Consider the following 14830-nt stretch of genomic DNA (forward strand, 5'->3'; position numbering starts at 1 on the left):
TCCGGCCAATCGGCAGGCCCTGCAGGAAGGCTCCCCTTTTCTAATACTGCAGGCAGACCCTGCAGTCTCCACACCCTGCCTCCACACCCATCTGCTGGAGACCCCAGCCACTTCCTGAGAATCAGAGACCAGCCCCCAGCTTCCATCCTGCCCTGGAACTCCCATCTGGACCAGAGACCAGAGGAACTCCCATCTGGACAAGAGGAGCTCCCATCTGGACAAAATAAGGAGACCCCAGGGACTTCCCAAGACTCAGAGTCCAGCCCCCCAGCTCCTATCTGGCCAGCACTCTCATCTGGACCAGCACTCCCATCTGGCCCAGAGCATCCACCTGGACCAGAGAGAGGCTCCCTAAATCTGTCAGCTCTCTCTGGACTTTCCAATCAAATGGTCTTAAGAAGCAAGCTGGTGTAGCCATCCTAATACCCAGCAAAATAGACTTCAAACTAAAATCAATCAAAAGAGATGATGAAGGACATTACATACTCATTGGAGGAAAGATCCACCAAGATGAAGTATCAATTCTGAACATTTATGCCCCAAACACAAGGGCACCCACATATGTAAAAGAAACATTACTAAAGCTCAAGTCACATATAAAACCCCACACATTAATAGTGGGAGACTTCAACACCCCACTTTCACCTCTGGACAGATCGGCCAAATGGAAACTTAACAGAGACATAATGGTCTTAATTGATGTTATGGCTCAAATGGACTTAACCAATATCTACAGAACATTCCACACAAACAAAAAAGAATATACCTTCTTCTCAGCACCCCATGGAACCTTCTCTAAAATCAACCACATACTTGGCCACAAAGCAAATCTCCTGTGTTCTATGGGAACACCATAGTTTATAGTTAGATTTCAACAACAACAACAACAAAAAACCTACAGAAACCCTACAATCTCATGGAAACTGAATAATGCTCAATTGAATCACCAAGGGGTTAAGGAAGAAATAAAGAAATTAAAGACTTCCTAGAGATCAATGAAAATGAATACACCACATACCCAAACTTATGGGATACTATGAAAGCAGTGCTAAGAGGGAAATTCATAGCACTGAATACCCACATAAAGAAGCTGGAGAAATCTCACACTAATGACTTGACAGCACACCTGAAAGCCCTTGAACAGGAAGAAGCAAAGTCTCCCAGGAGGAACAGACGCCAGGAAATTATCAAATTGAAATCAACAAAATAGAAATAAAGAGAACAATACAAAGGATTAATGAAACAAAGAGTTGGTTCTTTGAGAAGATCAACAAGATAGACAAGCCCTTATCCAAACTAACCAAAAGACAGAGACAGAGCATCCAAATTAACAAAATCAGAAATGAAAAGGGGGACATAACAACAGAAAATGGGGAAATCCAGAGAATCATCAGGTCATATTTCAAAAACCTCTTCTCCACAAAACTGGAAAATCTAAAAGAAATGGGTAATTTTCTGGATAGGTACCACATACCTAAGTTAAATCAAGACCAGATAAACCATTTAAATAGTCCAATAACCCCTAAGGAAATAGAATCAGTCATTAAAAGTCTCCCAACCAAAAAAAGCCCTGGACCAGATGGTTTCACTGCAGAATTCTACCAGATCTTCAAAGAAGACTTAATACCAATACTCTTCAAATTGTTCCACACAATAGAAGTGGAAGGTATATTACCAAACTCCTTCTATGAGGCTATAATTACCCTGATTCCTAAACCAAACAAAGATGCAACAAAGAAAGAGAACTACAGACCAATCTCTCTCATGAACATTGATGCAAAAATACTAAATAAAATTCTGGTAAACAGACTCCAAGAACACATCAAAGCAATTATCCACCATGATCAAGTAGAGTTCATCCCAGGGATGCAAGGGTGGTTCAACATATGAAAGTCCATCAGTGTAATACACCATATAAACAAACTCCAGGAAAAAAACCACATGATCATCTCACTAGATGCAGAAAAGGCATTTTACAAAATCCAACACCCCTTCATGATAAAGGTCTTGGCGCGATCAATACAGGGAACATACCTAAATATAATAAAGGCAATCTACAGCAAGCCAACAGCCAACATCAAATTAAATGGAGAGAAACTCAAAGCAATACCACTAAAATCAGGAACAAGGCAAGGCTGTCCCCTCTCCCCATGCTTATTCAATATAGTACTTGAAGTTCTAGCCAGAGCTATAAGACAACATAAGGAGATCAAGGGGATACACATTGGAAAGGAAGAAGTCAAGCTCTCCCCTATTTGCAGATGACATAATAGTATACATGAGTGACCCCAAAAATTCAACCAAGGAACTGATACAGCTAATAAACACCTTGAGCAACATAGCAGGATACAAGATCAACTCAAAAAAAAAAAAATCAGTAGCCCTGAGAAGGAAATCAGAGATATATCACCCTTTTCAATAGCCACAAATAATATAAAATACCTTGGGGTTACTCTAACTAAGCATGTGAAGGACCTATATGACAAGAACATTAAGTCCCTGAAAAAAGAAATTGAAGAATATGTCAGAAAATGGAAAGATCTCCCTTGCTCATTGATAGGCAGGATTAACATAGTAAAAATGGCGATCTTACCAAAAGCAATCTACAGATTCAAAACAATCCCCATCAAATTACCAACACAGTTCTTCACAGATCTGGAAAGAATAATACTCAACTTCATATGGAAAAACAAAAAACCCAGGATAGCCAAAAGAATCCTGTACAATAAAATAACCTCTGGAGGCACCACAATCCCTGACCTCAAGCTCTACTATAGAGCTACAGTAATAAAAACAGCTTGGTACTGGCATAAAAACCGATATGTGGACCAATGGAATCGAATTGAAGACCCTGACATTAACCCACACACCTATGAATATATAATTTTTGACAAAGAAGCCAAAAATGTACAATGGAAAAAAGAAAGCATCTTCAACAAATGCTGCTGGCATAACTGGATGTCAATGTGTAGAAGGTTGCAAATAGATCCATATCTGCCACCGTGCACAAAACTTAAGTCCAAGTGGGTCAAAGACCTCAACATAAATCCAGTTGCTCTGAACCTGATAGAAGAGAAAGTAGGAAGTACTCCTGAATGCATTGGCAGCAGAGATCACTTTCTAAATATAACACCAGTAGCACAGACACTGAGAGAAACAATCAATCAATGGGACCTGTTGAAACTGAGAAGCTTTTGTAGAGCAAAGGACATGGTCAACAAGACAAAGTGACAGCCTACAGAATGGGAAAAGGTCTTCACCAACCCCACATCTGACAGAGGGCTGATATCCAGAATATATAAAGAACTCAAGAAATTAGACACCAAAATGCCCAACAGTCCAGTTAAGAAATGGGCTATAGAACTAAACAGAGAATTCTCCAGAGAGGAAGTTCAAATGGCTGAAAGACATTTAAGGAATTGCTCAACATCCCTAATTATCTGGGAAATGCAAATCAAAATGACTCTGAGATACCACCTTACACCTGTCAGAGTGGCTAAGATGAAGAACACAGAAGACAGCTTATGCTGGATTGGATGTGGAGCAAGGGGAACTCTCCTCCACTGCTGGTGGGAATGCAAGCTTGTACAGCCACTTTGGAAATCAATATGTTGCTTCCTTAGAAAACTGGGAATCCATCTTCTCCAAGACCCAGCTGTAGCACTCTTGGGCATATACCCAAGGAATGCTCAATCATACCACAAGGGTATTTGCTCAGCTATGTTCATATCGGCATTGTTTGGAAACAACCTAGATGCCCTTCAACTGAAGAATGGATAAAGAAAATATGGTACATATACACAATGGAGTACTACTCAGCAGAGAAAAACAATGACATCATGAGGTTTGCAGGCAAATGGATGGATCTAGAAAAAAATCATCCTGAGTGAGGTAACCCAGACTCAGAAGGACAAACACGGTATGTACTCACTCATAGGAGGATACTGAATGTAAAACAAAGATGACTAGACTGCTACACAACTCCAGGGAGGCTACCTAGAAAACGGGACCCTAGGAAAGACACAGGGATCACCCAATGACAGAGAAATGGATGAGATCTACATGAACAACCTAGATGACAGTGGGAGTAATAAAGGGCAAGATTTGAGGGAAAGAAAGCTTAGGGGAGCAAGAGATCCCAGCTGGATCAAGAACAGAAAGGGAGAACAAGGAATAACAGACCATGATAAATGAAGACCACATGAGAACAGGAACAGGCAGAGTGCTGGAGAGGTCCCCAGAAATCCACAATGATATATCCTCTGTAGACTGCTGGCAATGGTCAAGAGAAAGCCTGATCTGACCTAGTCTGGTGATCAGATGACTAAACATCCTAACTGTCGTCTTGGAACTCTCATCCAATAACTGATGGAAGTGGATGCAGAGATCTTCAGCCAGGCTCCAGATGGAGTTCCAGGTGTCCAACTGTCAAGAAAGAGGAGGGACTATAAGAGCGTGAATTGTTGAATCCAAGATTGCTAAAAGCACAGGGACAAATAACCAACTGAATGGAAGCACATGAATTATGAACCAACGGCTGTGGAGCCCCCAGCTGGATCAGGTCCTCTGGATAAGTGAGACCATTGAATAGCTTGATCTGTTTGGGAGGCACCCAGGCTGTGGGACCAAGACCTGTCTTTTGTGCATGAGCTGGCTGTTTGGAACCTTGGGCTTACACAGGGACACATGCTCAGCCTGGATGGAGGGGACTGGAGCTGCCTGTACTGAATCCACCATGTTTAAATGAATCCCCAGTGGTTTCTTGGTCCTGGAGGACATGGGAATGGAGGGGAGGTGCTGGGGAGAAGGTGGGGGTGGGGTTGGGATGGGGGAGGACAGGGGAACCCATGGCTGATGTATAAAATTAAAACACATAATAATAATAATAATAATAATAATAATAATAAATAAATAAAGAAAGAAAGAAAGAAAGAAAGAAAGAAAGAAAGAAAGAAAGGAATATTGAAAAAACTCAAGTTGAAATGAAGATGGAAGTTAAAACAAAACAAAAACCAAACTCAATGAACCAGTTAAAAAGCTAGGGATAATGGCTTACCAGTTGAATGACTTAAGTAGAAGACAGAATATTAGACTTAAAGATATAAGTAGAAACAATGGAAAACTCAAAGAATATAAAAAAATTAAAAGAACACATGGACAAAATGTACAAGAATCGCATGGCACCATGGAAAGACCCAAATTTCAAATTCTAGGCATAAATGAAAGCGAAGAACCCCAGGCTAATGCCATAGACCAGATCTTCACCAAGAGCATAAGAAAACATGCCGATAAGAAAATGCATGCTCAAGCCTATGACCCAAGAACCCACTTAGGTTCAGAGCTGTCTTTGCCATCTAACGGCTTCTTCCCTCTCCCATTTTTTGTAGAATAATCTTTTTGTACCCTGTGAACGTTTATCACTTTGATTGCTTAATAAAAAGCTGAATGACTAATAGGATTTCTAGGCACAGAGTACAATGGGAAGGAGAAGGGTGGAGTTAGCACCTGACAGAGAGAAAGCAGAATGGGAAATACAGAGTAAAGGTAATCAAGCCATATAAAAGGAACATAGTTAAAAATACATGGGTTAATTTAAGTTATAAGAGCTAGTTAGGAACAAGCCTAAGCTATCAGCTTAGTAATTAATGATATGTTTTCATGTTGTGATTTTGGGAGATGGCTGGTGGGACAGAGAAAAACTCACTACAAATGGCGTCCAATGTGGGGGCATGTATTTCCACATAAGACCTGAGAAAGCTTAAAACAAACAAACAAAAAAAGGTTCCAAACGCACAAAAAATGGAGCCAAACATGGCTTCTTAGTCCTTCAGTCTCTCGGGAGGCAGGGGTGGGGTGGGGTGGGGGGTGGGGTGTTGGCTGAAGATATGCATCTCCCAGCCATGCCTACAGGTTTGAGTCACTAGTATGCTGTGAAATAAGCCCTGTGGTGGTTTAAGGTTTTGCTCATGCAAACAGAAAGATCACAGATATGCAGCAAAGCAGGTTCAGATGGAAAAAAAAAACCAAAGAAACAAAATCTCTAAACAAGTTACAATGTGTTTAACAATGTGTGTGTGCTTAAGGAAAAATAAATGATACAGATAGTTATAACAAATAAATAATTTGAAAATGATAAAGTCTTTAAAGAGAGAAGTAAAGTAATAAAAAAGAATAAGCCACATAAGGATGGGAAATAAAACACAGGGAGTTTGGACCTTATATGGTGCTTTGTTAATTTTGAGTTTTTTTAATGCTAATGAGCAGACAACAGCTACTGAAAGACATTGGATTGTGGAAGGGACTGCTGAATTAAACCAACACACACACACACACACACACACACACACACACACACACACACACCACATTTCTATATTTTAGGAATGCCTTAACTTTAAAATGAAAGTAAAAAAAATGTATTTACATTAAGGAAGAGGTTATGCTTTTGTTATCACTGAAATCAAAAGGCTGTGGATTCCTTTCTGGTTAAAAGAGATCAGATTTGACTATAGGAGACCTCCTAAGTTTCTTGGCTACAGACATGGGGGAGGAAGCCAAGAAAGACTACAGAACAGGTGATGTGTAAGCTGATCTTCTGAATGGGAATAGCTCAGAGATGAGATGAGACATGGTAAATCTTGTTGGCTGCAGAGTCCTCATGACTTATTATTACATGCTATCCTTTCCTATGACATGGATAGAGATTTATATTACAGTTTGGTTTTGCAGTCTGAACTGATCTATAAAGTTGACAGATGCCTTTTACCTGCTCAAACATAGAACAAAAAAATCATCTTTAACTGACTTGTGCACACCACATATTCAATACTTGTGTTAATACAGATATGTATGTTACCTTTAAAAGTTTGTGTTTTTTCAGAGCAAGGGGACCAGACACCAATGAAACTGGGTGGTCCAGGTGATCCAGCATCCCAGAGTGCCTCTATTGCAGTTTCCTCAGAGCTCAGCATCCAGAAGAGCTTCAAGACTCTGGCTGAGATGGTCCAGCCTCACAGACAACTCTAGCCAGAAATTCAGATAAGCCTTGCATTATTATCCCATCACATTGAGACTGGAAAATAGTTAGCCTCCCCAGGACTTGATCATTATTCTAATTTTTTCAGGGCACCCTCAGACAAAAGGAAGCAGCCTAGAAAACACAACACCTACATCCCTAAGAGGTGGGTAGATGGGTTTTGGTCATTTAGTGGGTTGTGGATGTTTATCATCATTTGGGGGCAGATGAATGTGATCAAAATACATTGTTGCATGTAAGAAAATTTCTAAGAATAAAGTGTATTTAAAAGGTTATCACCTGCTTTTAAAAGTAGATGTATCTGTCCATCTTTTAGCTTTTATTACTGAGATTCTATGCTAACGCTTCCCTAGCCAAAGTGAGAACTGTGAAATGGTATTGTGTACAAGGCAGGTCACGGCTGTTGCACTGTAATAAAAATGGACTTTTCTTCCAGTTAACTCAAAAAGAATTGATTTCACTTCATTCCCGCCCCCCCAGTGAAAAATAGTTTTATTTTCTTTACAGACCTTTGTATAGATTCGCTTCAAGAGGAAAGTGGTTTCTAGAGAAAGATCGAAGTAGGCTACTTTATGATTACATTTTAGCTGGGATTGGTCAGTGGGGAGGTGGGCTGGATCCAGGTAAAGCAGAATGAGAGACTTGATTCTCGAATCACTGTGACATTAAGGAGAGTGTCCAGCAGGAGACGAGACCAACTGCACAGAAACAAAATGCTGGAGAGTATTGACAGGCTAGGGAAAGACACCAAGGACATTAAAGCAGCACAGCCCTGTCACTGGGCCACTTTGGGTGTCCTCACTGGTGCTTACACAGCGAAGCTGGGTCCAGTCTTAGAACAGTGGGCCATGATACGGGTCTAAGTTGAGCAATGGTCTGACTGCACTAGGCCCCATCCCACAGGGGCTGGGGCAGGAGACAGGGAGACAGAACCACAACACATCCTTGGATGTCTGTATTTCTAAGAGAGTCTTCCCCATCCCCATAGTGTTTGAGTGAACACTCACATTTTCAAAGGCAGAGCAAGGGCTGATAATTGCCAGTCTTTACTGCAACTTGTCTGTGAAGGTGCTTGAGGCTCTGTCTGCCTGTTACCAGGTTTCCACTGGAACAAATAGATACATTTGTCTGGGATAGCTGCACTGACTTAGCACACAGTCGTTTTTAAGGAGGATGTGGTCACCATAGCAACAAGACCCTGCTAGAATCTGTGCTAGTACTTGGTGAACTCTCTCTGTGTAGAAGTTCAGATGTAATTATTTTATGTACAGTGTTCTCAGGCTTCATCAGTGGATTCTATCACTGAGGGGTCCAGTTGAAAGCAAAGAAAATAAGTTCTCTCAAATTCTGGATGATGGTTACTGTGTGCACATGTAAGTACAAGCATGTGTGTAAGTCACAACCAGTGTGTTTTCTATAAAGTGTCTCAGTAAATTTAATACTTTCAGATTAGTTTTCAATTACTTTCTGCCTAATCCTGGAGTTAGCACCAGGAAAGTTAAATTTAAAGAGAGGATACAAATATAAAGACCCAGAAGACGTGATTGTACCAACAGGATCAGATCCTTGCCCTACAGGATCCCTGCAGCATCCTCTGTAGAGTGTCTTTCCCCTGGATAGCCTCCTGCTCTGGGGACAAACAGAAGTCACATGGCTATAAACAGTGTTGAAACAGCTCTGAGGAGGCCGTCACAAGACACCTTGTATGTGGCTGAGTTCCCATTTAGCATATTGGTAGACTGAGGCAGACTTGAGTAGCACCAGTGCCTATTACACTTTGCTCTACTCTGGTTCCCAGAGGTAAAATGAAACAGTGTGAAAGACCTTCCAAGCTCCCTGGGCCAGGCACACCATGGCTGCTGCTCTGGATGCACCACTCCCTGTGGGAACTCAACAGACCATAGTCTGTAGTGGGTAGCTGTTCCAGCTTTAACCTTGAAACATTGTCCCTAGAGTAACAGCAGGTAACACCACACCTTCCTATGACCTGCCCCTGGGGCGTGGCTGAGAGGGAGCCCCTGAAAACTCAAGGTGCATATGTGTTTGGTCCTTCTGGATACTTTGTGGTCCTAGAATCTGGATTGGAGACCGAGCCAGAGTTCTCCGCTGGATGGTACCTCATCTCTCCTGAATCCTGTAACCAACCAATCCCTATTGGCTGTAAATTATCTCAGAAATAAACCTCTCTTGATTACCAGATACATGGAATTGCCTCATTAAATACGGTTATAATAATCTGAAAGCCTGAGGACTCTCATGCCTTGTCACTAGCTTTTTGTTCTTAGATATTACATGTTTAAGTCCCTTTATGCTCCCATTTTCCAGAGAACTAAGTTCTTGTTTGTAGAATGTAACTAAACTTTTTCCAGTGTATCATAATGCTCTTAGAACCTTCTTCCATTCCTTCCTACCTAGAAGATGGGGCCATATTTTGGTAGATTTTACCTGCCTTCCACGTGACTTGAACTGAGCCCAGTAGCTCTGTCTCTGGTGGTGGGTGTGATGCCCACGTACTAATGATATATTTGGGCTCATAAGAATGGAGGAGGCCTGTGTCCCAGATACTTAGGGATTTATTAAGGTTCTGAAGCGAGCTTGGAAACATATCTAAGACCCCGAGTTCCGGGTCCCTGACCTAAGTGGTCCTAAGCATAGTGCACATTATTACCCCTAGCTGGCCTGGTTTTAATTAAAATTTTCCATTTGTTTTAATTAAAAATTTCCTAGTGATTTACAAAGTAAGAAATAAGGAGCCATGAGAGTTATAAAAAAAAAATGACCATATTAACATGAGTACTAGTCCAGGAGAAGCTTGCTGCCTGTTGCACCTATGTCACGTGACTGTGTAGGCCCTCTTCCTTGTCACATTTTAAAACAACTTGGTCCAGATTTACTAAAACTTGTAATACAAGATACAATTTAGGTAAGACCCATTGCCTTTGGTTTCAAAACCTATAGAAATCTGAGTTATGTTTTAGCATAGAAGAATGTAAAATATATCAATCAGTTCAAATTGCAGCACAAAAGTTAAATTTAAAACTGAATAGTGTGGTCTCTATTAAATGAAATGTTTATAGGTTTTTTTCCTGAGTGGATTCTCATTTTGGTACAGTCTTCCAGAGATTTTAAAGATAATTTTTAGAATGGAGAGCTGCTGCACATGAATACAGGAATCATTACATATGAAAATGAAATGTGCTATCACTATCAAGTGAGGCTTGGTAGTATAGGAGTGTGATCCAGCTACTCAGAAGGATGAGGAAGGTCACAAGTTCAAGGCCAGCTTGAGCTACAGACTCAACTCAAGGCTACCTTGGGCAACTTACTGAGATGTCAAAATTTAGAAGTTAAGAACAGGGCTGAGGTTAGAGCTCAGTGGTAGAGAGCCTACCTACTATGCACAGACTCTGGAATCCACTTTCAGTATTGCCAAAAATAAAAAAAAAAATATGCTTCATGTCATATATAAAATACTTATTCTTACTGCTGTTAAATTTGCGGCTACATGTGTGGAAAGTCTGGCAAATTTGAATTGAATAGTCTTTTTTGTTTCCATTGATATTTACAATCAGGATGAGATTTAACTATTTGGAGACTGTGCTGGTTAGTTTTCTGTCCACTGATACAAGCTAGAGTCACCTGAGAAGAGGAAGCCTCAATTGAGAAAATGCCTCCATAAAATTAGACTGTAGGCAAACTTGTAGATCATTTTCTTAATTAGTGGTTGATGGGGAAGGCCCAGTCCATTGTGGTGCCATCCCTGGGCTGGTGGGCCTGGGTTCTATAAGAAAACAGACTGAGCAAGCTATGAGGATCAAGCCAGTAAGCAGCACCCCTCTATGGCCTCTATATATGCTCCTGCCTCCAGTTTCCTGCCCTGTTTGAGTTCCTGTCATGACTTCCTTCAGTGATAGACAGAGATGTGGAAACACAAGCCAAGTAAACCCTTTCCTCTTCAAGTTGCTTTTGGGCATGGTGTTTCATCACAGAAAAGTAACCCTAACTAGGACAGAGACTGAGGTGGAAAGAACAATACCACTTATAAGCTGATGCATCTGCTAACTTGGATTTCATTTGGTAGATCTGGATGGTATTTCCTGTAGTCAGCAAGTATTGTCATTGCTGGAGTCCATTGGTACCTGGTGTGCTGATCCCCCAGCATTTCTGATATTGTTTCCTGATATTTGAATTGATATTTCACTTCTGTTTGTGTTCATGGTAGAGATTCTTGCCCATCAAAATTCATCTTTCCTTCTTGCAGTATGTGGAGCTGCACCACAATTTCCAGCTTCCTCTGTAGCCAACAGGTAGTAACAGTGTCCTTCAGCTAAGGGAATGCAGTCATTTTAAAGCCTCTTCTACCAGCATGTTTTCCTAGAAGTGTCTCATTCTCTTTCCCAGCTGTTGGATATGCAGAATGGACAGAGGGTCACACAAAGTGCAGAGCTGGGCCCACCATAGATGGGTCCTGGGGTGAGAAGTACAAAGGCTGGGATCAACTTCAACAGCTGAGTCTTCAGAGCTTATAAGCTGTGATATCATAGCCCCAAAGATACAGTGTCTGAAGTTGTACTCCTTAAACCTGGGATCACACTGCTTACAGAGAAGACAGTTACCTAACCTAATGTAATCCTTCTCTGTCTCATCATACCTACCTAAAAGGTGGGCTTGTTCTGATCTTCCAGATGCCAGCTTCTCATGGGGCCTACTTTCCTATGCTTCCACTGAAGTGGCATACATACCTGTCCCTGGCTCCTGCTCCAGGTTTGAGGTAAGAATCTCAGGAGGGGTACTTAAGGAACTTTGAAGAGAGTGCTCCATGCACACATGTCTACACAGCTCAGGTTTGTACACAAGGAACTGGGCAAAGTGGGCTTTTCCGTGGAAGGGAATAATGAAATGAGGAAGATCGGTGTATTAATTAATTTTCTGTTGCTGTGCTAAAAAAATGTCATGGCCAAAAGCCACTTATGGAAGGAAGAGTTTATTTGAACTTATGGTTCCAGAAAGGTAAGAGTCCATCATAGCTGGGAGGCAGGACATGGAACATGGTGACTGGAGCAGGAGGCTGAGAGATCACATCCTCAACCATAGTCACAAAGACGAGAGAGAAAACTAGAAGTATAGTGAGGTATAAACTCTATGATCCCACCCCCAGTGACTCCTTTCTCCAGCAAGGCTACACCAAGTAGACCTTCCCAAGCTGCACACCTGCTGGGGACCAAGTGTTCAAATGTCTCCTTACGGGAGGTGCTTCTTCCTCAAACCACCACAACTGGCTTTTAAAACCTTCCATTTTTAAAGGAGGTGCTATTTATTTATGTATGTATGTATGTATGTATGTATGTATGTATGTATGTATGTATGTATGTGGGAAATTTTCTCCCAGCCATGCATTTTCTCACAATTTCCCCATTGGAGGAAAGAGCAGAAGTCTTTTAAAGCTTTGTTTTCAGTGGGTGATCTGCACATCTTTGCATGTTCCCTTTGAAGTTCCTAGCGCTGCTTCTTGTTAGGTTTGGTGTACCGGAGCCCAGGCTTGAAGTGTGCTAGGCAGAGATTGCCACACGTTACCTCATCCTTGCTGGGTCTATGGATATATAAAGCACTTAACCAGGGCTCATTTTTATAAAATACCTGTATTAAAGAAAAAGAGAAGAAGCCCATGAATTAGAAGCAGTAAACTAAAGGACCACAAGCTTCCCAGCAGAGCACAGAGAGCAAAACACCTTACCAAGTGTAATCAACTGTGCATCTTCTCTGCTTCATTCCCTACTCATCTTGTGTCATCCTTCACCAGAACCCTCAGTTGAAACTCCTGAACCACTTCTGATCCAGGGTTATACTTTTCATGAACTGCTGCTTGATCGAATAGACTTCTTAAAATGACACTGTATTTCAGTTTGTTTTTATAACTGTTTGTAGCCGCTTCCCCAAGTGCAATGATTTTCTACTCCACGATGGGCATACATGGACGTTTATGCTTTGCCACAGCTTGTCACAGTAACTCAGAGGAAGGTGGGTGGGGCAGGTCAGATTCAATGTGAATACATTCTGGAAATGACTCCAGTGACTTAGGAAATCAATCTAAGAATTGCCAAATGAGATGCCGTCAAAGTAAAAATCTTCTGTAAGCAAACAACTATGAAGAAAGAGACTATTGGATGGGAGAAAAATCTTTGTCCTTATACATCTGGCAGGGAATTAATATCTACAATAATTCTTTAAACCTCAAAAATTTAATGTAAGAGCCAAATAATTCAACTAACAATTGGGCAAGTTAAATGAACAGATGCTTCTCAAACATTGAAATGCACATGGCCAGTAGATGCATGAAGAACTGCTGGACATGTTCACCTTTAGGAAAATGCACAGCAGATTTACACTGAGGTTCTGTCATGCCCCGTGAGAACAGCTATCTTTACAAAGGGCAGTAGGGATGAGCCTGCTGTGGGAAGGAGTGTAAACTAGCAAAGCCATGATGGAAATCTCCCTGGAGGTTCCTCAACAAAGTGAAAATGAAACTGCCACACGATCCAGCTACACTTCCCCTGGGAGTATACCCCAAGACATCAAAGATTATGGGACCATTTGCAAAGTGAAGTTATGGAATCAGCCTAGCTATCCATGAAGAGATGAATGAATGAAGACAGTTGGTATCTATACACAATGGATGTTTGTCTAGTAGTAAAGAAGAAGGAAGCTGTTATTTGTAGGAAAATGGATAGAATTGAAGACCATCATATTGAGTGACCCCAAATGATAAATACTACATAATTTTCTCTCGTATGTGTCAGGTAGAACTTCATCTCTCTCTCTCTCTCTCTCTCTCTCTCTCTCTCTCTCTCTCTCTCTCTCTCACACACACACACACACACACACACACACACACACACACACACTGAAACTGTACAGAGGACTACTGGGGAAGGGAGGGGAGGTACATTATTGGAGGGGAGAGAGGAAAGGGAAGGATTATGTTGAGTAAATATGTCAGAGTACATGACCCAAACAAACAATCAATCACTTTTTCCTATGACTATACACCAATAGAATGCTTTGATAGTGAAAAGGAAAGAAATGAAAATGAGAAAGATGTGTGCCTAGCAATTTGGTGGTCCTGTTTTTTCTAAGTCACCCTTGGTTAACACTTGCTTTCCTCTGATGTTTATTTCTTTCTCTTTATTTCTATTCCATTGGGTTGCAGCTATTATTAGAAAATATGACTTACCTGATTGGAAAGTCTGGGCATATTCATACACAATTTATAGGATCACACATTTGATATTTAAACCTTTGTCACCAATGAAAGCATCCATTTCCACGTGTTCAAAAAAATCTATGAGAACATCTGAAAAGCTGGTTTCACTGCCTGAGGAGTCACATGATGTGTGAGCTCTCTCATGGCCTATGGAGTCCCTCTGCAAGCATGTTCATGGATATAAGACAGGACAGGCAAAGTCTTATCTGGAAGACTTTAAATTCTTTACTTGTTTGAAAGGACAAGACCATTCAGTGTTAATTCAAGAATGTAGAGAGTTCAGTGTAGTGAACCTGATACCAGGTGGATGGCTAGTCACCTCAGGGAGAGACACATCTCAACACACTATGGCTTCTTCTTAGTCCCAAGGACTGGTCATATAGAGTGAATCTACTGTGTTTGGAGGCCACACTTTGCCACCTAGCTCTGCTCCTTTGGGATTTCATGAGTTCCACCAAAACCAGAGATGCTGAGTGTCATTTCGTACTGTCATCTGTGCCACAGTAGTTGCCTGGGTTTCTCTCACTAAATGA

This window comes from Onychomys torridus, chromosome 1 (assembly GCF_903995425.1).
Source record: "Onychomys torridus chromosome 1, mOncTor1.1, whole genome shotgun sequence".
Lineage (NCBI taxonomy): Eukaryota > Metazoa > Chordata > Mammalia > Rodentia > Cricetidae > Onychomys > Onychomys torridus.